A 21,524-nucleotide genomic window follows, 5' to 3' on the forward strand; every position below is an offset into this window, starting at 1 on the left:
TCCAAAGAGAAATATTTAAAATGTCAAAACATAAGCTTAACTGAATAAAAAGCTGAAGTGTAAGCCCAACCCAGAGAATGGAAAAGTACTGGATAAAACATTGGAAAATATACTGCAGGGAACAATCCTGCTTTGGCAGAGGGATAGACTAAATGACCTAATACTACTTTTCCGTCTCTAATTTATACGATTCTTTGATTCAACAAAAACAAACTGTGAAATGAAAAACTGAAGCAAGTCCATAACCTAGCTACCACATTTTATAAATGTATATATACACATTTCTATAGGTATTTAAACTAGTGACTCTTTTGGCACTAGTACTAGAGGAGATATACGCAGACTGTCAGATTTCCTCTTAAAAGATTCATCTGGTTGCCAGGCTAAACAGATGCCAGCAGCCCAAGAGATAGACCTGAGAATAACCCTTAAGACACTCTGGAAAAAATAATCACTAAAACAGAAAAAGTCAATTTTGTTGATCACTATGAGCTAAAACCCTGGTTCTATTGTGAAAACTAAGGGAAAGAACAAAAATAGAAACAGGAATAGTGGGAAATCTGGGCCTTCAAGGTCCTCAGCTATGCTGGAGAATGGATGCTCTTAGGCACTTATTGTTCTCTAAGATGTTGCGCTTCTATGTGGGAGTACTAACATATAAAGTTCAACTACTGAACTGACAGTTAATGAGTAGACTGATCAGAAGATACAGCATTCAATTCCTCTTCTTACTGGATTCTTTCACATCATAAAAAATTAATAAAATATGTAATACATCCAAGGCCCTTCATCCCTTTTTTTTTTTTTTTTGGTAATGGTCTCCTTTTAAAGGAAATCACTACTCTCAAACTACTGCAAAAAGAAATTTATAAATTTAGGCTCTCTTACTTACTTTAAAAGTATTCCAAATGAGAATATGTACTAACAAAGACTGTCCTGTTTTCTGAGAAGGGAAATACTGACTTTCAAATGTGCTTCCCCATGCAGATAATCCTGTGACCACAGAGGTTCCAGCAGTTGTAAATAATTTGAGACCACCTGGACATGTCTAATGTAGACAGCCTGGGGAAATAAGTCATTCAAAAGAAAAACGAAGTCTTCTTACTTCAGTCCCTTGGTACAGATTTGTAGCTCTAAGGCTAAACAATTAGCTCCCAGAAGAAGAATGGGTGGCTCTGTTCTGGAGTACCAGCTTCAATGCCTTTCTAAACAGTGGAAGAGCCCTGTCATCCTGTTTTAAATAAGGAACAAGCTTCACCACTGAGAAGGACAAATATATGATTTAAACAAATAGTTATTAAAGGAGCAATTGTATTTTAAGGAGCATTTTTGCCATCTGAGAAAAATAGCTACTGTGAATTGCTTTTCCACAACAGTGATCTTCCAATTATTAAAGAATTTTTTCCTTAAAGGAAAAAAGAGCACTAGAAGTGTCAAAAAAGACAAATGCTGGACAGACTATAACCAAAATGATTACCACTGCTGTTGAATCAAATAAATTTACTTAGGAAGGTGACACAGCAGTTTTCTGTTGGTAGGATAGAAATAGCAGATGAGTAAAACTCCTCCAGCTGCTTTTAAACCCCTTTAAAATTGCCTTATTCATTAGTGTCCCACTTTTCATATCAGCTTTAGCCTTTATTCTACAGCAGATATTAATGCAGCCATCAAGTCCTTACATAATCTTACATCTCATGACTTACGGATGTTTTTAAAAAACTCTGAGATATTTAGGAGCCAATACTACTGATTTTCAGTGCAGTTTGGGCTTCTGGGACAAGATGCATGAGTTGTTTTAGAGAATTTTATTCAGATAGAGTTCCTACCGTGTTGTCCCAGCTCGTAGTGGCCCTGCAGGCCACAGTTCTTGGTAGCACAGGAAGCATAGAAGCACTGGCTGCAGGAGACCTGCAGAAACCCCAAGAAGGAACTTGATGTTAAAGATGTAAATGCCATACCTTGTCCCTCGTTTACAGATGGCTTGCTGTCTCTCTGCAACTGCTGCATTTGTTATGCTACTGTAATAATACTTCATTGCAAATCTATCAGTACTGCAAGTTAGACCCATTTTTACAAGTTCAGAGTTCTTGACCTTTACAGATCTAACATAGCTGTTTGACTTGTGCAATTCCTTTTGACAATTCATGGAACATGCATAATATGAACACCTCCTCAGTAAAGCAGCAGACATGTAGAAGAGAAACGCTCCACAGGGCTGAGCCAGAGGACATTTTGTGAGTTTAGTTCTAACTCACAAGCTGAGCAAAGTTCCTGGCTCCACTTGTGTTTCACAGCCATGAACTTTACAGAGCTGGGAAGCTAAGCCTTCCACAGGAAAATAGAGGGGGGAAAAGAGGAAGACAGAAGCCAAAAAACTCCCTTACAATGTTATGATTGGGGTATTTATTTCAAAGATCCACATCCATATTCCTTTCTGGGTAGTTGAATCTGAGCCCAAGCTTCCTTATGAATATGCTTTTAAGTACCTGGGGACGATGTTTCTCAATTCCTCAGATCTTTCTCTTTCCATTAATTAAGCAGTCTGCTCTTTAGGGTAAAGAGAAAAAAGCAAGAAATTAAGTGAAGAAAAAGGCTGAAGGAAAAAAACACCCCTTAACTTGCCAAACAGAACATTTTCCTGAGAAATAGGACACCTGGAACTGAAACACAGTTGCATGAACCACAGTCTCCAGGGCTGTATTTTCTAACCAGGCCATTCTACTGCAGCTGATTGATGCTAGAAAATATGTAGGCATTTTGAGTCTGGACTGACATCTACTCAGCACGAAAAGTAAGATCCATTTAAGGATGAGCTACATGGACCAAAGTACGACTACTGCAAGTATTTTAAATAGGTCCATACAACAGAAGCGATTTTGATAGTGATGCACAGGCAGCTATGATGTTATTTAGTCTTCAGATTTAAAAGAAACTGGTGATGTAGACCTAGACTTTAAATACAAGGGTTTAGTAGGGACCTTTGGAAAATGAGCCTCCAAGTACCCATATTCTTTTTGAAGTGGGACATGGGTGTTTCTGAAGGTGGTTTCACTGTGAAGTAAAGTATCGTGCAGAGATATCACAATGAGTGCCACACCTGGATATGCTGTAGCTTTGCTCAATGGATCTTGGGGTCTTGTGGCTATGAGAGCACCAGACTTGGTGGATGCCCCTCCACAGGCCAAAATGGCTCAAATTCTGTTCTCTGTTTATGGTAGTTAACTACTACTTTTTATGCCCATATCTAAATTCTAGCACTAAGGAACCTCTTAATTATGCTTCACAGTCTAGTGTGTACAGTCCCACTGAAAATATTAAGTCCAGTCCTTCATTAGTCATTCGTACCCATCTTCCCTATAAATTGGGTCAAATGGTGCAATACACACAGTCTGAGTAACAATAGCAGGAAATTTGGAGGAACATAGAATTTTCTTGCAAACAAAACAAGGTGTTGCAATATCTTATTTCAAACAAAATATGTTTTTATTATTTATTATTTTAATATATGAAAACATAGTTAGAAAAGAAGACCAGCACTGAACTAGTTTTTTTCCCCTCAGAAAACTGTAAAACATTGAGAGTGTGACCTCTCTTAGAACAATGACAGATTTTTGAAAACTTGTAATATTTTGTAGAATGGAATGTCAGCTTTCCTCATACTTATAGATATATGCAATTTAGGCCTCTAGCTGCAGTGAACTATCTGGTTTTATGGGGTCTGCCCAGATAGTCTAGATTCTTTGGTCTGAATCTAAAAATGCTTTTTCCCATGCACAACTTTCCTACTGTGTGTGGTCCCACAGAAATCCATAGGACTCCTCACAGTAATTAAACTAAACCTAAGTGTGAGGTTTTGAGTCTTTCATGGCTTAAGACTGCATATTCCCATGGAAAAGCAAGTGTTACCTGGGGAGGCAAAAGGTCCTCTGAATTATCTTATACACCTAATATTCTGTGTTGAAACGCAAATAAAATTAGAGTGTCATATTTTCAAGCTGAAATTGCAGATCTGGAGGCTTCCCTGTGTGATGCCAAAAATCATAATAAGTCAAGAACTTTAGAATGTGCAATGAGTATTTCAAATTATTCCTTTATTTTCTCAAGTTGCCTGTACAAGGATATTTTACATGGCTCTTAATTTATTATCTTTCATAATAAAGAATGTTTCTGCAGAAATATAGAATTATGGAATATCATTGAACATATTATTAAATCTAATCATGGTATACGGATTTCCTTTCCAAAAAGGTATGGTCCTGTCTATCTTTCTCCATGATATTTGGATAACTGGCAGTTTCATTCTTCATGCATTTCAATCTCCACTATTTATGTTGCGGAAAGACTTTAACAAAATGGGTGCTCTGGATGGTTAGCACTGCTTTTCCTGAGTGGGGGGTAACAAGTGCCGAGTCAGAGGGACCATATAGGAATTCCAATGTTACAAGCCATTATGTTCATCTAAAATGAGACAAAAAGTCTACATTTTAAAGAATTATTAGTATCAAGAACACTGATCCTTTTTATTGGTGTTTGAGTTTTAAATAGCACCAATTATTAAACAGTGATTCTTTTATTTTAGCACTGGGGGAAAAAAAAAGTCACACAGAATCAGAAAAAATCAAGTTTAATATGAAGTAATGGCTGATCCCAAACCTTGCATTATACAGAGGAAAATCGTGTAGTCAAATAACAGCTGCCAGCTGTGGTTTTTGCTCCAGAGCAACAGCTTTTCTCAGCAATGTGCTGGGAGACATCTCCAAAGTGTGTGGGATGGTTTACCGTGCTCAAGGGAAATGGGCTGTGTCACTCATGTGAGGAGCAGAGCACAGTGAGGGATGGCAGAAGCAGAAAGACGAGGACAAAAATACGTACCTGTGCCCTGGCTTGCCTCAATGCAATCCAGAGAATGTAAATCATCTGCATTGCAGCCATTTTTAGGATTTTTGCCTTCCTCCCACTGCTAGGCTGGAGCAGCAGCTTATGCAAGTGTGCCTTGTGTCTGAAAGGAGAGAGGAGTGAAAGCAGGGGCAGCCATACTGGCCAGTCACTAGCAAAAGTGCTTCCAAGAGTCCCCATGAAATATTATCTCTCACAGGCAGCTGTTCGATATGTCCTGATGTGTGTTAGGACTGCTTTCCCACCAGTCCACAGGACTGCACAGTGTGTTCACCTCAGCTTACTTTATTCTATTAGATTGTGATTCAAAATCATTATTCTCGTTGTTCGGCAGACAACTTCCTTCACCAGTGACTCACTGCTGCTCTCATAACCACCGTGTACCCTCAGCACTACCCAGGCCACTGTTTGTCTTGATATACCAAGCAGTCACATGCCTGGGAATGTAGTCTGATCCCCTAAATGCAAGTAAAACAAAGTTTTGTCTTATGCATACATGAGCACAAAACAGATCAGATCACTTCTGGAGATGGCAAACCTAAGCTTGTCACAATTTTGGTTGGAAATTTCTTTTATCTGCCTGTGTGGAAAGTTTCTCTTTGGTGACATTGTGACTTCCACAGATTAAAAGCCAAATGAAAAAAAAAATTAGATCCTGGATGCCCCTGCTCACTGAGAGCAAGCCACTGGTACCCCACCACAGCCCCAGCTGGATCATGAGCTGACACACAAGCACACAACATGCCACAGAGTGCAAGTCCAGCAGGATCCAAATGGCATCAACATTTGTTAATCTGCTGGAGTTTTAAAATTATAATAAAAAAAGAAACAAATCTGTGTGAGCAAGATGAATATTCAAATAAGTTCCACGAGGAATAATGCAACGGAAATTTGCAGAAACTCTCTGCTGTTTGGATTAGGCTGCACAAATAAAAATGTAATCATGCACAGACTTAAATCGGCGCTAGGACCAAGGTCTAATTCAACAAGGCTCAGTCTGCCATATAACTGGAGCTTAGGTTATGGCTTCTACTGATCTCAGAAAAACTTTTCTTGCTCATCCCTTAGTACTGCAAACTCTCCTGTAAGCAGCCTCTTCTTTTACTGGCAGAAATGCAGATTGTTTTCCCTCAGAGAACTGAAAATAGAAGGCAGTAATTCCTTGGTGAGCCAAGCTGAAATTCTCTAAATTTTGAAACAGTCATTTAGCCAAGGTCCAAGACCACCTGTGAGTCTAGCAGCAGCTCACACACAACATGGAGGAAGGGTGGAGATCTGTGACCTCCTCCAATTTTTATCTCTATGGTGTAATAGTTACATTTACTGGTAATGGGCAAAATGAGTGTCCTGTAAAACATGGATAGCAGCAGCTTCTTTTGCCTGGGCTACAGCTGCCCATCACCTCAAGGGGTCAGAAAGGGAGTCCTTATTTTTGCCACAGCCACAAGGAGTGTAGGGAGACACATACCAATCTCACCACACAAGTCAAAGCATTAACCAAAAGACGACTATAATGAATGTCACAAAGATCAAATTAAGGTCAAGATAGCTTGGTGTCCTGCTTGCTTGCTGCTTACTCAGAAATCATTTCCTCTTTATGTGAGTTATTTGCTCAAATGAAGTTTGTAAGAGACCTTATCTGACTCAGCCTCCAGGCAATGATGTTTGCCTCATGGGGTCAAATCATGCAGCCGCTGAAAGCTATGGGCACATTCCTTGTGATTTCTCATGGGGACAAATCCTGAGTTACCATACATCATAGAACATATTTTCCTATACAGTTACTATGTGCTATTAATAAAATTTTAAATCAACTAAAATTATATCAGTTGCAACAATTATTTTCTTTTTGAAATGATCATTTTTTTTCCGGAAGAGAAGCCTACCCGTACAAGTAACTGCATCTACCCTTCTAACTTAAAAGTCCTTTCCCTGTTAAAACCAAGGGAAAATACTGCACTAGCTCCTAAGAAAAATATAACAAGAATTTGGTGATTTTGTATATTAAGTAGATTGATTCAGGTTTCCAAAGAATTTCTTCTAAGTTTTCAAGTCCTTTTAAGCTTGCAGTTACCTGTGAGTTCATGGTTTTCCTGACTGAGTTTCGAGCCTCTTGCAGAAAGACAGAAGGAATTCTATATCTGCCTCAAGCTCTTTTAGATTATTTGTTTATATATGTCTTCCCTTTTTTGAATAGCATTCTGCTTTTCTTTCTCCATCCTATTATTTTTTGTGTTCTTCAATAGCCTTTAGATAGTGCCTTATTTAATTTTATTAAACTATGGGATAATAAGCATTATATGAACTTTTGATTTTATTCTGTTCTCTTCCTCCATCTATGCAATCCATATTTTGCTGTTTCATGTTTTCAAAGTGCCTGGCTGTTACAGTAGGCGTGCAAGATGCAATCCTTCCCTGTGAGGGATCAGAGCTGCTGGACTGCTGACAGCACAACAGCAGAAAGAAAAGCTGAAAGTGCTGCTGCTGGAAAGCTCTGTGCAAAGTGCAACATAAATAAGAATTCACCTTTTCTGGCAGAGTTTTACATTTCTGCCAATGCAAAGATAGCAGTCCCAGCCTGGTTCCCCTGGTCTAACCAACCTGCTGTGCCTAGTTTGCATATCAATGCAAATCAAATGCATATCAAAGTATATTTACAGATATAGTTCCTTCTTAACTGTTTCTTTACCCAGAGACATAAATAATGACCACCTATTAGAACCTAAGTTCCTAAAGTATTAATAGAGAATAGATACCATAGAAATCTGCCTTTTTATTTCAGTTTGTTGGTGTGGGTTTTTTTCTCTCAGTGATTAGCCGTCACTGCCGGAAAACACCAATTTCTTTTGGCCTCAGAGTTTATTCTTTATTCACCCTATGGTCCTCAATAAACATGTTCATCTGGAATGCTAGTTTATCCAGCTAATACCCAACTGCTGTTGAGTTAATCAAACCGAAACAGCAAAGAGGCAAAGACAGAGGGCAGACCTGCCACTTATAAGCTTTGCAGTCAGTGATGGGCAGGCATACAGCCTTACTTCAGTTAAACATCTCAAAAATTAGATTCTTATCTAGACTATGCCTCTATCCCTCTGTCAGGAAAAAAAATATTAAAAGACTTCAGTAATGAGACTTTAAAGCAGCTTTTTGCAAATCTATTTTTTTAAAAAAGGAAGAAAAAAGAAATAAAGAAAAAAAAAAGAAAAAACCTGACACAACCACAGGAAATGAAACCTATTCATCTCCAACCAAAAATGCAGATATGCAAGAAACACATTTTTGTAAGATTTTGCTTTGCCTATCCTCACCTTCCACTCATTTCTAACCAACTCCCAAGTAATTTTGTTAGAGACAGAACAAGAGGAAATTAATTTTCCATAGAAATGGAGTTTCTTAGAGAAGTAATTACTCAGTGACCCAAAACATATCAAGGACTTCTCTGTCCATGAAATTGAGTCTGACTATAAGCACACTTCTGGAAGACTTGAGGCTTCCCAGGACTCTGCTGAGACTCGCAGGTTACAGTGTTCATGGAGCCCTGTTCAAACTCAAGACAAGAGTTTTTGCATTCACTGGAAATCTGATTGTCCATCCTGCTCTATTTCTACAGCTCTTTAGAGGAGAAATTAAAAGGGCAACATTTAATTCAACAATTGCTACAATCAGGTGCAAGGTAAAGAGTCAACTTCAAAAAATGTTGCTGTCACCGTTGTTGGAAGTGACTTCTTCGCAAGAACCGTATTTCTAATTGTCTTCCAAATAAGCCTGGAATGAGATTTTCAAGTTTCCCCTGAAGTACAAATCTAACTTTGAGTCATCCCTGGGTAAAGTTAATTCACAGTCAAGTGCAAAATCCATCTGTTCTAATTAGGTGACAGAATTTGACTCTCCCTCTTTCTCGCCCTTTTCCATTCAGTCCTGCGCAAGATGGATTAGAAAACTTAACTCTAGATGTTGGAGACCAGCAAACTGAATAGCTGTTAAAGAAATCAAGCAGACCTCTTAAAGCAAAAGATTTTCCTCCCACCAGACAAAATCCCATGCAATGGAGACCCATTAAATGAATACCTGAGGAAGTTAGTCTGTGGTGCCTCTAGTACATGGATAAAACACTGTTAAATTTATCTATTTTCAGCAAATAAATCCAAAATTTATTTCATATAATGTGATAGACTGCTTAAACAAGTATCTCTCACTCAAGAGAACTGCTAAAGTATTTTTGTGCAAGGCGGATACATATTTAGCAGATTTATACTTCAGATGTTATAACCCTTTAGAAGTCTACCATGCTTATACAGAAGACTACTGACTACTAATAGGCACTTTATTGATGTCTTTTCCAGTGCAGAACAAAAACTGTGTAGTACACTGGTATTGACTTTCAGAGCTCTGAATATTCTTTGTATGTGTTTCTTCTTGTTTTAAGGGGACTTCTGACTTCATTGTATTTCTTACACAAGACCAGTAGAGTTGCCACCAAAGGGACTTTGGGTAGTAAAAAGATTATTTGAAAAAGAAACTAAAATTCTATTTTTAAAAATAATTTTTTCCTGCTTTCTGAATTGAATTGTTTGGGGCAAAAACATGATTCTAGTGTGAATGGGACATCTGAAACATCATTGAGTTAACTAATTTTATAAAATTTGTAAATATCAAGTTCCCTAAGCTCCTCTGGGATGTCCAAAATACTTCATAACAGTCAGTAATCAATATCTCAGTTAACATTCCTTCCTCTACAAATTATGTGCATAATTTCGCTAAAGAAAGTTCTTGAGAACAGAGATTCACTGAACATAAGCACTCTCAGACTTTCAGGAGAACAAAATTCAGATCCCTTCCTGGAAATTCCCCGTTGTAGTCATTCATAAGGCAAATTACTCAGGTGATATAATGTCAATTCAGCTGACCTCTAGTGTCAAAAAGGAATGAAAAAGAAAAGTTGTATCTTATTTAGGAAGGCTCCAAATCACATATAAATTCATAAATCGATGGTGATTACTTAGAAGAAGGAACCAGATACTTAATTGATGAATTAAGATAACTTGCTTTATTCAGCTGCCACTCTTAAAATTTTCTGTCATACATTTTGCCCCAACTTTCAGGTATGAAGTGTATTTCATGATTTAGTTTGGAATTCCCAGGGGTATGGATAACTGTAACATCATTAGAGATTGCAAATGCCTTTCATATTCACAACTAAAGGATACAGCAGTCTTCAAAAGGTACATCTCTCCAATACAAAACTTCATATTCTGAAAAACAAAATACAAATCTGATTTAGAGCAGAATTAAAATTTGAAACATTTTTCTCACAAAGAAATTTCCTGGAAAAGGAAACAAGGAACAAATATGTCTGCTTCCTGGTTGATAAAAGTTTTCCGTTGCAAAAGGAAATGGCAAAGCCTGTTCATATGGGAAGTCAGAAAATTCTGCCATAATTTTTTTCCTCTGAAAAAATATTGATTTTGAAAATAGAAGGATTCCCTTTCAGATAGCCACTTCCACAGAAAATCCCTGCTCAGCCCATTAAGCACAAGAAGTCATCCAGAATTGCTAAGAAGTTGACATCTATCACAGGAAAAGCTGCCATGAAGTATTTTGTCCATTCTATTGTAACACAAAATGTATAACTTTGTCTGCATAGTGGCTAGCAGTACCTTCTTGTCTTAGAAAGGAAACAGTGGAAAAGAGAATTCCCAGTAAGACAACTTCAGGAACTACTGATACAACAGGGCAATTTTTTCCTAGATGTACTGACATAAAATATAGCAGAAGTGTGAAACTTCCACTTTCAGCAATGTCAGGATTTTTTCTGCACAAAATGTTGACATTTCAGCAAAACACATATGATTTTGCAGTGTGTTTGCATTTAACTTAAAAAATAAAATGGGTAAGATGAGTGTTTCCAGACAAGTTCTTTAAGGAGTGAAAATGGTTGGCAGAAGTTCAATTCTAAGATTGTTGCCTGTCGTTTTGGGACACATATCTACCACTACAGAAGCAGACACTCTCCAGATCTGATCTGAGAAAGCAGTATAAGCTCATCACAGTGAAAATAGTCTGGCTCTGTTCCCAAAGAGAGAAAACACAGATTCACCAAGCTATATACCACCTGGAATGGTTTTGCAGGTCAAACTTCAAATGTATTCTGTCAGGGAAGAGTTTATTTTCTTTTTGCTTCCATGAAGCTCCTTATTGAAACAAGCTCAGTTTGTGGGACTTATTGCACCTATAACTGTTGACAGAGTCTACACTAAGCTCCTTGTGTGTTGTAAGGCTGTTAGATATGCTCTTAGATGAAGGTATGAAGAAGACATCACCTGTAGAATAGATTTCTTCACCCAGATGATGACATTTCATTTTTTCCCATCTGGAGACAGAATGAATACACCAAGGATATTAGGAAACAGCTCTATGAGATAAGATATAAGGGAGCTTTTGCCAGCTTAAGCCAATACAAGGTGCAATGAGATTTTCCAGCTGGAATTTGCTTTTTCTTCCTCTTACATGTTCACTCATAGCCAACGTGTGAATTTGTCATCAGGCTCTAACAAATTGCTGTTTGTTTTGCAGACTGCCTATGTCATCCCCAGCAGGAGCAAGCAGAGTGCAGAGCAAGAAGCATTGCAGCTGGTGCAGCAGCCCCCACTGACAGACATGAGCCAACTGCTGGGATTTAGCATCCCCCTGCTCCCCACACAGGCTGATCCTGCAGCACAAACTTGCAGTCTGGCACAGTTTTACCAAGTATGTCCTTTGTAACCCCAGCTGCAGCAGAGATTCCCTGTTTATGATCACAATTCCCAGATCTAGCAGCAGGCCGGGCAGTGTATCCAGGGGTAACCCAAGACTGCCAAGACCCTCTCAGGTAAAATCACCCTCACAACATGTGACAGAACTGTACTACTGTGCCCACACACATGTAATCAATACCAATTATTCATTCCTTTATGAGGCAGCATTAAGAGATTGTGTTACATCACGAGGACATTGTCAGTCTTTCAATTTCTCAGTGTACAATGGGAGTAATCTCCATAGAGAAGCAAATGATGAAAGATGAGTAATGTAAACCAGAAGACTTCTATATTTTTTCGAGGACATCACTGGAAAGGCTCTCCCTAGCTTTAACAGCATACTCGTTGGAGGGCTTTTCTGTTTCTCAAAACATAATATATATATATTTGCCACTGATACATTTCAGAAGTGCCACCTCAAAGAGGAACACTTTCTGCCACCTCATGCTTACCATTCATCTGGCAGTAGTCAGAAGTCCCATACAGTCTGGATTATATCTGACACACCAAGAATGGAAATGGATTTTTTAAAAAAATTTTTTTATGCTAAATTCACTGTGAAAGAAAGAAACAAACAAACAAAAAATGAAACTCTGCAGTGTGAGTTTCCTGGTGCTCAGTAGAAGCTGAAGTCAGAGGATAGCCCCATAAGCACAAATATACCTTTACCAACTCTGATTATGAATGAAAATGTAGAGGAAGAAATAATTTTTTGCTGCAAAATAAAATGTTCCATACACTGCCTTTGACATTAACTTTTTACCAAACACAATTATGTGTCAGATCATTGCAGTGATTTCCATAGTGATCATGAAATGAAAGAAATAGCTCTGTAAAATGAAATCGAAGTCTTGCATACTTCCCTGAAAACACCTTTCCTTCTCTCCAGGTACCTCTCTGCCTTCTTTCCCCTGCCCTCAGGACAGAGAGTAAGCCTCATCTCAAATATGTGCCACCAGGCAAGGAAGCTGTACAGTAGAGGTGGAAATTCTGAATCTCAGCTCTCTGATAACTTTCTGCAAAATAAATTTTGAGGCAAATTCAACAATATGAAAATTCTGCTTGGCAGTCTTTGTCCTTAAAGATTTTCAGGCAGACACAAGAAGTGAGGAAATCTTACCTGAGCAGCTAAAATTATCTTCAAAAAAGTACAAGGTACATAAGCACCTTTCTTCTGGATGTCCACAGTCACCTGTGGCCCCCTTGGAGCTGCCATTCATTGCTACCAGAGACCTGCAACTGGATCTACCTGGGTAGATGCTCTGTCTAGGAGCAGTCTGCATTTTATGATTGAGGAGTGAACAAAACATAATGCATAGCCTGTCCACTCCTCAGTGAATTAAGACTGTAGCCATAAGTTTTAGTCTCCAGAGGAGAAAAGAAGAACCCACTCTAGAGGAAGGGAGAAGGAAGGTATAAACCTGTCAGGTAAATATCTTCTGTTACTGCTAAGAAACTAACACCCAAAACTCCCAGAGGTGTAATCAAGTTCTGTCATTTGCCTTTAACGTGGCTGGTTTTCTCGGTTAATCGTCATCCTTTGTTTTGGGGTTTTTTTTAATCATTGTAAGAGTCAGAACTTGCCTGGGGACATGATCTGTTCCAAGTCTCTGGGTTATGGGGGATAAGAAGGAGCAGAGATACAGAATTTAGATCACTGGCTACTGTTGGTTAAATCTTCCCACTGAAAACCAGAGGGACTTTGCCTGGACAGACTGAAGGTGAGTGAGGATAAAAAGTACACTTGAATCTGTACTATGTGGGTTAAGAGATAGGATTACCCTCAGATAAGAGTTTTCATATTGACCAACTGCCCTGGCAGCCAAAGGACACTGCTGCAGTCAGCACTGTGAAACGCTTTGCATGCAGGGGAGAGAGGGGGGCTTCAAAATAATTTCCTGCAAAGTCAGGGCAGCCTTTTACCTTGGTCGGGTGAAAGACAGCAAGGATCTTGCTGCTCTTTCTTACCCATTAGGTACAGATGCTCCAAATGAAGGAGAAAGATTTCTGCCTTAAGGCTCCTTCCTGAGTTATACAAAATGAATCTCAATTTTATGCAAGAAAAAGTTATCACTTGACAGGAAAAAGAAACAGGGAATGTCAGAGATTCAGAAAATGCAATGTATGAGCTTCATGACTCTTTAAATAAAGTAAAAATCTAGATGGCACACTGTGTCTTGGGTCATTTAAAATCAGTGCCATTTTTGTTCTCGGCTGTGTATCCTGCCCTGAATTCACAGCTACTGTCATGACTCTCCATTCTTAAATCTCTGAAGCATTGCAAAAATGGAAGCTGTTCTACTTCTCCATCCTCAGTGCCTTCAGGTTTATTCTCCTTCCCCCACTATTGCTTCTCTTTGTTTTGCTTTTTTTTTCAATCCACTCCTCTTTTCTCTCCCCTTCAGCTGCCCACTCCTCCCCAGTCACTTTCAACCCTGTCCACTGGTCTCTGTTCCTCTCAGTTCTTCATACTTACATTCCTTGTCTTTCCCCTTTCCCACCTTCTCTGTTCTGTTTCATGTGTCTCACCTCTGCTTTCTTGCTCCACAACAGCAGTTTCACCTGTTGCATTTGAGCATTAGCTAACACTGAATTATATTTCACATTGAGAGTGGCACGATGTTACATTTCACAGAAACCCAAGGACCTCTGCTACATATACACACTTGAACTGTCCACACACTTTTATTCTAGCATATTGTATATGGAAAATAAGCTATAAAGGAGTAATTTTTATGTGCTCATTGAAATCAGATGTTTTCCCACTGGCTTCTACAGGAACCAGATTGGACCCTAAAAGAAAATTTGTGGTAATGATAGTACTGCTGGTTAGGCATTTTGCAGGGAAACTGCTTTTCAAAATAATGGTCATTCATAAGAATCTTTCTGCAGCAACATTAAATATTGAAAAACTTAAAAGTGCGTATTTCCAAGATGAAACAGAGAAAAACCATCATAGATTGTTGGTTAAGACAACTGCCCTCTCATTTCCCTCATCCAGATTCATCTCTTGTCTGGCTCCTTGAAACAAGTCATTTGCATCCTCATACTCACCATATCAGGAGGAGCTTAAACCTTCATTTCCCACCTGCATTTCTCACATTCAGGTATGCCTAGGTAAAGGTGCTTACACCACTCTACTTCTTAAGCTTGAAAGAATATCCACTTCAGGTAGCTGCAGCAAGGGTGAACAACAAAAAGAAAAAAAGGACAGATAATTAATTTAAAGTTATATTTGGGAAGATTTCAGGGATAAACATAGCAGAAACACCTTCTGTACTGGTACCTTCTGAACCGTCAGTGCAAATGAAGTGGCAGGGTATTCTCCACTTGCTCAAATTTTGAGCTGTTCCTGTTTCAAACCATATGCTTATATGGTCACATCTTTGTCGTGAGAGGAAATGCTCTTGAGACGTGTTTCTTCCACTCTCTGATTTGTCTTGGCAGGAATACTAAAACCACCTTGTTACAAATATTTTGTTTATTCATAGTTTCCAGTGAAAGAATATCTTTGGAGCTTTCTCTATCATAGGAATGGGTGCATGCAAGTTAACAGCATTTCTTTTTGGCTAGAAGAATATGACAAAATGAAATAATCTTTTCTAATGACTAAGCTGCCTGATCTCGTGACTGTAGTACTGCCAGGATCATGAATGGCTTTTAAAGATACTTTTTCTCCTCTTTTCAATGTATTGCTATGGCAGAGGCCAGAAGGAACAACCCAAAGGAGAAAGATCGAAAGGTCTCTGTTTACCTACAATCATGAAGGCCCAGGGTATCACAAGCTTCCCCACAATAATTTGTAATGCTGCCCTTAGAGGATCATCTCCAGATACAGGGGTCTGATCAGTCTCTGTGCTTGTTAACTCCATGACCTCTTTGCTGAGACAGTACTTTGGATGTACTTTAGCAACACACAAGCACAGATAAAACCCCTCCTCCCCTTCTTCAGCTTGAGATGAGCTATAGCCAGTACATTGCTGTTCCTCAATGGTGAGATAAAATGCCAATGGCAAAAGATTTAAGGCTCTTTCACTGAAAAAGTTGGCATGCTGTGAATACTGCTTGTGAACAGCTGCACCACTCAAGTCTGGCCTCAGTAAGAAAGGACTGTATTACTGAGCAGTGGAGTCAGGTTTGAAAATCAAAGGTGTCTATGTTTTGGATGTGTTGTGGAGTTTGGAAGGTCCATTGTGGAGTCTTAAGTTCAGCAAAGACAAAGATCATGACTGGTAACTAATGTCATTTCCCATCCTCATAGTAAAAGTCTGCAAATGACATTCTGTACATTTACTGGGAAAGTCTTTGCTCGTATTTTTTATGATTGACTGACCAATATCTCCATTCTGCCAATCCCACTTCTCTTTATTCCTCAATACCTAGAAAATCCACTGCTCAGGCTCGAAGGGCACCACCCTCATGTGGGGAGAGCCCTTCCCAAATCTTTGTTTGCGAAGTTTGGCCATACCTCATACCTTATTCCTCAATAATAGGCAATCAGCATTTTACTTAGCAGGAATACATTTTGGAAAATTCTTACAAAATTTTATAAAATAATTGGCCAAAAGTGCCATAAATTCCCTATACTTCTTTCCAAATCATCACAGGGAAATGACGACATTTCTTTTGCCACTGTCCTAGATTCATGCACTATGGTTCAAATTTTTGCACTACTAGACAGAAATGCTATTGTGCTAACTTCATTTTATACTAGCAAAGATTTTGGCCAAATACATAAGAAATTCTTATAGTTCTGATCAAACCTTCTGCTGTTGTTAGAGAAAAGGTGGGTTCAAAGAGGTTGGTGCAGATTCTTTTTGGTGGTGCCCAGTGACAGTATGAGGAGCAATGGTCATAAACTAAAACACGAGAAATTTCACCTCAACATGAGGAAGAACTTCTTTATGCTGAGAGTGACAGAACACTGGAACAGGTTGCTCTTGGAGGTTGTGGAGCCTTCCTCTCTGGAGATGTCCCTGTTAAAGGTTCAAACACAGGAAGGTGGTGTTGGGAGAAGCTTCCTCAGAGAATTTTTCTCACCATAGCAGCACATAAGGTTTAGGCTTGGAGTCCCAGGAGTGAGGACAAATATGGCTGATGACTTTTAGATTGAAGCTTCATGGTTGGGTGGGGTGAGAAAACAGAACCCCAACACCTGGGGGTGGGGAGAGGTTTTTCTTTATTCCCTGTGTGCAGCTTTGACTTTTGGGGGTTTTTAATTTGGACAGCTGCAGAAAAAAGAGCCACGGCTCGCTGGTGAGCTCTCTTTTTCTGGCTCTGCTCTTTGCTTTTCCCCCTCCATCTCTGGGCACCCTGAGTTTTGGAGAGAGAGAGAGAAGAGAGGAGAGACACAGCTGCTTCAGGACACTGCAGACCTTTTTTTCCCTCTTCCTGGGGATCAATTTGGACTGCAAGGAGATTTCTGGGAACTATCACCATTTCCTCCACTCCCAGCTTTATTCCTTCTTCGTTTGGGACAAAGGACAAAGAGAAAGAGTTCATTGAATTCTTCCCGCTCATCTTTGCCTCGCTGGGAAAAAGACTGAGAATTCATCTTGCAGCCAGCCAAGGTGGGACACTGATATTTTCCACAAATATAACTGCTTCAGGAGGAATCTACCATTTTGGGGGTTGTTCTCTTTGGTTTTTTTACCTTTGGTGCTGGGGGAGTAGTTTGCTCTGGTCTGTTTACAGTTATATCTATATCCACATATATATGTATATATATAGTAGTTAAGAACAGTTATCCTTCTCATATCCATTTTCTAATTAAAGTTCCTTTTCTTAAATTTAATAAAGAGTGACGTGATTATTGCGGAGGAATCCTCTCCTCTGCTTTTTGGTAACCATTTTGGGTTTTCCCTCAAACTAAGACAATCCCAAATGCATCAGGATGTGTTATTGTGTCACCTGATCTATTAGTCTCTGCCTCGGCAGAGCAGTTGGACTGGATAATCTCCAGAAGTCCCTTCCAACCCTAGCAGTTCTGTGACTATGAAATTTATTTTTCTGGATAGGTACATGTATTATGCTATGCAAAAACAGCCTTGCTTGTTATTCAGTACACACGGAGTTAAACCAGGACAAAAATGTACTCTCTGAACCTGAGAAGCATTTTTGGAGACACTACCTTGAAAAAAGTAAAGCTTGCTTGGTTTTTGTTTAAACTAAAACCAGTATTGTACTGACATGTCTGGATTAGGTTTGCAATGCATTTTTCCAACCTGTTGGAGACTTTCCACAAATTATAAAAAAGACACCACAGACAGAAATGAAGAGAAAGAGAATGCTACTTTTGTGCAAAAATTTCTCCCCAAGGCTTTATAAAGAAGGTCCGTACACATTTTTGTCCAAAGATACAGGACAAATTTACTAGAACAGAGAGAAGCAGTGAAAGCAAATTTATTATCATTTTTATCATTCCTGGCAGTTTTTCCAGCAGACGGCCCAGGTCCATGAATTATGTTAGGCTTTTCTGTGGCTCAGAGTTTCCACACTCAAGCAAATTTGGGGACTGAAATTCACTGCTCCTGTCAAAGTGGTTTAAAAGAATAGGCCACCTCTTCTAGCACACACTGTGCTCCTGCACACAAAATCATAGGAAGAGAGGATCTGGGGGAGGATTGTTTTTTCCAGAAGGAAAATCAATTTCTTTTCCTGATGATTTTACCTGAAAAACTAAATAGTTTAGCATGGAGTGTTGTTTTGTTGGGTTTGGGGTTTTTAAATTGCTAGTTGCCCTTTTTTATTTTTTTTTCAGATTGAAGATTCTTCTCGTTATCTAAGTCTGGATCATTTTTATTCAGTGCCACTGACATAACAGCTCAATGTCTGAGGACAGGTACTGGAAGATAACAGCAGCTTCACAAAAAGAAGAATCCTCTGAGTCAATCATTGTTCCAGAGGTAACAAACACAGTGATTCACACTGTTGTCACACAGTATTTCTCCAGGATCTTCTTCACCCTTGAAATAAGCCTGTCATGCACTCTCTAAGAACTGGAGAAATATACTCTGTCCGTGGAATGAGAAAAATTCAGAAAAAAATAGCATTTTTCCATTGCAATTATTATTTCTCATCTGATCTACAGGCATTTCTGATACATTCCTCATGGGTCTAATGGAAAGTGTGTAACACTGTGTAGAAGGAACTCATACCACTATGTTGTTATGCAGTTCAGGAGTTAGGGTGTTCAATAAAAAGGCAAAATACATTCCTATTAGGAAATAGTCTTTCTGAAAATGGAGCTGTTTCTATATAGATCAGAAGATTGAGTCTTTGAATTATCATACTGACCAACCTCTGCTCTTTTATGTGCAGTATAACATTTGGCTGCTCTCTACCAGTAAGCAGCATCATTCCATTTGAGCTTCAGTGTTTCATTCCTCCACTTGGGACTTTGGTCACCTCACACAGAAACTCTAGAGGAGATACAAAAGGGTCCAACAGGTTCAGTTGCTACATCCCTTCTAAACAATAGATAGATAGATAGATAGATAGATAGATAGATAGATAGATAGATAGATAGATAGATAGATAGATTATATATATATATAAGTCCACTTTCAGTCTTTTATGGTTAGGTCATATTTTAACATACCACACTTGCTGCTCAAATCCTAGATTCCATCCAAAGCTCAAAACTGACATGTCAAGTGAAGCTTTTAAAAGGTGAGTTATAAAACAAGTGGATCTAAGAAGGAAGGGAATGTGCATAACTAAATATAACTAACCACATTTTTAAATAAAATCTGATAACTCCTAGATTTAGCAAATCTTCCAATAGGTCCCTTTCAATTGGCTCCAATAATCTTTGGGTATGTCTAATTAAAAAATTCATTAAGGCTAGTTTCATTACTGCAGTCTCCAGCTCCTCTGAAAAGGGGAAACATACAGAAGTGAATTGCTCGACTTGAATCTTCACCAATACTGTCTATCTTTTGTTGGCCTGTGAATGCAACCATAATATTTACATCTGTGTTTTCAAGTTCTCCCTGAATTCAGAAACTTATATTTCTACAATCTTTGAAATGTTTAAGAATTAGGTAAATTCTTCCTTTTCAAAAGAAACTCTACTAGAGTTGACTGAATAACACAAGTAAATGCCCTTAGAGACATGACTAAAACTTCACTTAGCAAACAGAGAGATGATGCTGTCTGGAAAATAAATGAAAAAAAATATATATCAGAGATGCCTGGATATTATGGTATTTTGATTTCACCTACCAAACCACTAAGATCACACAGATCTTTTGGATTCATAGCAGTCATAATCTTCAGGAAGCATTTGACTTTTCTGACAGTGACGCAAATCCCTTTGCCTGAGGATGAAAGTAAAGATGCGGTGCAGTACCTGTCTCCAGTGTGATACTTAACCACAATAAATTGGACTACTCCACTCATTTCTCTGCACTTGATAAGTATCCTGCATGAAATTTTGGGGCAATAGAGCACTCCCCATATATGAGGTAATGCTTGAAAATTTTGAAGCACATTTTATTTCTCCTTTAGAAAACAACCTTTGTTAATAATTACCAGGTCTGTGAAGGAGAAAACAAAATCAAATAACCAACAATGTCTGGATCAAGTATCAAGAAATTGCATGAGTAAACTGACGAGTTTCTATTGTATTTATCCCCATTGTATGCCAATGTATGCAGTGGATATGCAAATAATATACTAATAATAAGAAAATAGCAGTCATTGTATGAAAGCACTCATAAGGTTTTTAAAAGAGCTTAAAAACTCAACCAAATTCAGGCAATTCATGTATGGAAGGAAAGAAATCCCCCTTACAACTTGATGAAAACATTCAAGGAGAATCCTCATTCTTCTAACTAATTGCTGTCTTTGTCAGAAATGTAAGCGTCTGTCATGGCACATCATAAATTACTGATAACATATCACCAGTGAACATTTGTAAGGGAGATAAATGCAGAAAGTATTTATACTACTTCCAGACCAATTAACAATCTGCCACCCTTCACCACCCAAGTTTGCTGGTATTTAAGTCATTGACAAACTGAAGCTGCTTGTCTTTAAATAATCTTTGCTGTTGTGGGGTATTATTATTCCAGATGCACTGCAGAATTTCAAATCTAAGTCAGTTATAAAATTCTCGCCCAGCTCCCTCAAAAGGGGCCATTGTTGATTTCTCAAATACTCCAAGAGCCAGAGCCCATATTTGCTCTATGGAAAGATGTGACTCATACCCAATTCATTCATTTAAAATTCTCTCCAGCTCAATAACTTCTGGCAGTCATTTCAGCCCATTCTCTGGGTGTCAGAAACACAGGCTGTTTTAGCTGGATGTTCTCTCTGGCTTGTTAAATGGAGGAGCTGGATTATTATTACATTCCTATTAATCAGGTGCTGTTCACCAAAGATTACAGATGAGCCAAGAAAGAAATGTGGGCATATTTATTTCACATTGTAAAGTAATACACTGTTTTTTACTGCTGTAATGGCTGACCATTCAGCTATTATACCATAATTTACTGGAAATTAAGGAATATTAAGGCAGAGCTTTAGTAAGTTCCCATAGCACAAACAATTTCTGAACTATTCTAACCTAGGGTCACTCAAATCAATCCACAACCTTGTGCTCCAAGAATTCCCCCTTCTCTAGCAAATTCAGACAACCCATTGACTGACATTGCCTGAGACTGACTTCGGGAAAGGTGAGTTTATGTCCTCGAGCAACCACACTGCTTCTTACAGCTTCTTTAATGTACACATGGCTTCTCCTGAGAAATGCCAGGCAATGAAATGCTCCTTCGTTAATGTTTGAGCACAACTGCCCTTTGGCTTGGGAAGAATTGAATCTATGTCCAT

General features: G+C 38.7%; 1 long non-coding RNA gene across 3 annotated transcripts in view; it reads right to left on the bottom strand.

Annotated features, from left to right (window-relative positions):
* Positions 1-4,589: 4,589 nt before the first annotated feature.
* LOC139674476 (uncharacterized) overlaps positions 4,590-21,524 on the bottom strand; it is a 204,013-nt gene continuing 187,078 nt past the window's right edge. For 2 of the 3 annotated variants that reach the window (XR_011698299.1, XR_011698298.1), the window contains 3 exons: positions 14,745-14,865; positions 10,104-10,148; positions 4,590-8,865 (listed from right to left, as the gene is read on the bottom strand). This is a non-coding gene — a long non-coding RNA (uncharacterized lncRNA). Of the gene's footprint in view, positions 8,866-10,103; positions 10,149-14,744; positions 14,866-16,570; positions 16,667-21,524 lie in introns of all 3 variants that reach the window. The other variant, XR_011698297.1, reaches the window with a different exon arrangement.

Source organism: Pithys albifrons, chromosome 7, assembly GCF_047495875.1.
Source record: "Pithys albifrons albifrons isolate INPA30051 chromosome 7, PitAlb_v1, whole genome shotgun sequence".
NCBI classification, from domain to species: domain Eukaryota; kingdom Metazoa; phylum Chordata; class Aves; order Passeriformes; family Thamnophilidae; genus Pithys; species Pithys albifrons.